This window comes from Penaeus monodon, chromosome 34 (assembly GCF_015228065.2).
Source record: "Penaeus monodon isolate SGIC_2016 chromosome 34, NSTDA_Pmon_1, whole genome shotgun sequence".
NCBI classification, from domain to species: Eukaryota; Metazoa; Arthropoda; class Malacostraca; order Decapoda; family Penaeidae; genus Penaeus; species Penaeus monodon.
Genome location: NC_051419.1, coordinates 14,142,687 through 14,143,761, shown reverse-complemented (window position 1 = coordinate 14,143,761; position 1,075 = coordinate 14,142,687). Strand labels below are relative to the sequence as shown.

General features: G+C 44.3%; 1 pseudogene; it reads right to left on the bottom strand.

Moving 5' to 3' along the window:
- Positions 1–22: 22 nt before the first annotated feature.
- LOC119594826 overlaps positions 23–1,075 on the bottom strand; it is a 1,173-nt pseudogene continuing 120 nt past the window's right edge.

Here is a 1,075-nt window from a genome sequence, read left to right as displayed (position 1 = left end):
CATCAGAAGACACAGCAATGGGCTAAAGTATAAGCAAATGCCCTTTACTTAACCTACTTTCCTTGTGCGAGTAGAGGTACACAGCTCTTAGATCTTCAGCACCAGGAGTAGCCAGAAGGTTGCTCGAGTCTCCACATGTCTGCTGAGTCTCCACATGTGCTGAGGTCTCTTCCGTCCGTGATAAACAATTAGACAAAGGCCTCCGACTTCCACATAAACGATTGGACACTCGTCAGTGAACAGTTTGGGGCCTTTTTGAGGCATATATTGGCAAATGAAGTTGCTTTTATCCTCGCAAACTGCATCATTCAGGTAGAGAAACTCAGTATGCTCCATCTTTAGACAATGTTCTCTTCCTTGGGACTTATCAGGCTGCTGGAAATCTTGGAAGGCCACCCAGAAGGGAGTTCCTCGAGGGACCGCTTGGCCAGAGGAGGTCACCCAGTTGTCTTCCTTCGTTGCATCTGATTTGTCCAACCAGAAGGGTCCTCCAATGTAACCTTTGGGGCGAAACGAGACTATGAAAACCTCTGAAGATCAATGATTAATAAATTGAAAGAGACAGCTGAATTGAAAATAACAAAATGGTCTAAAATACTGTGACGAATGCAGTGGCAAACTACTCGCAACACTTACATAGCCTCTGTGTGAATTTAGCATGAAGCCTAGAAAAGGTATGGAACCTTTTACTATACCTAAAGTTATAGAAATCCTCCCTGTAAACATAGTTGTGATTTGCAACGTACCCGAGGCAAAGTGACACACTCGTCTCGCATCACTGTGTCTCTGCAGCGAAGGTGACGAACATGAGGCACTGGCTTCCCACGAGTGTGTAGCCCACAGGACAGTTCTCGTCTCCCGAAGTCAAGTTAGCAAAACTAAAAGAGTTCCTCACTTGACTCAGCTGTTGGTTATGCCTTCATTAGATGAAAACCACTGAGGTCGTTGTAAAATTGTTATTGATTTGTACTTACTACGGCTTAGGCAGTGCGACAAGTGAATGATATGTGGTTCAGGGTTACTCCGTGGAAATGCTAATTTGAAATAATCAAACAATGCTTGGAAATGTGGAAAC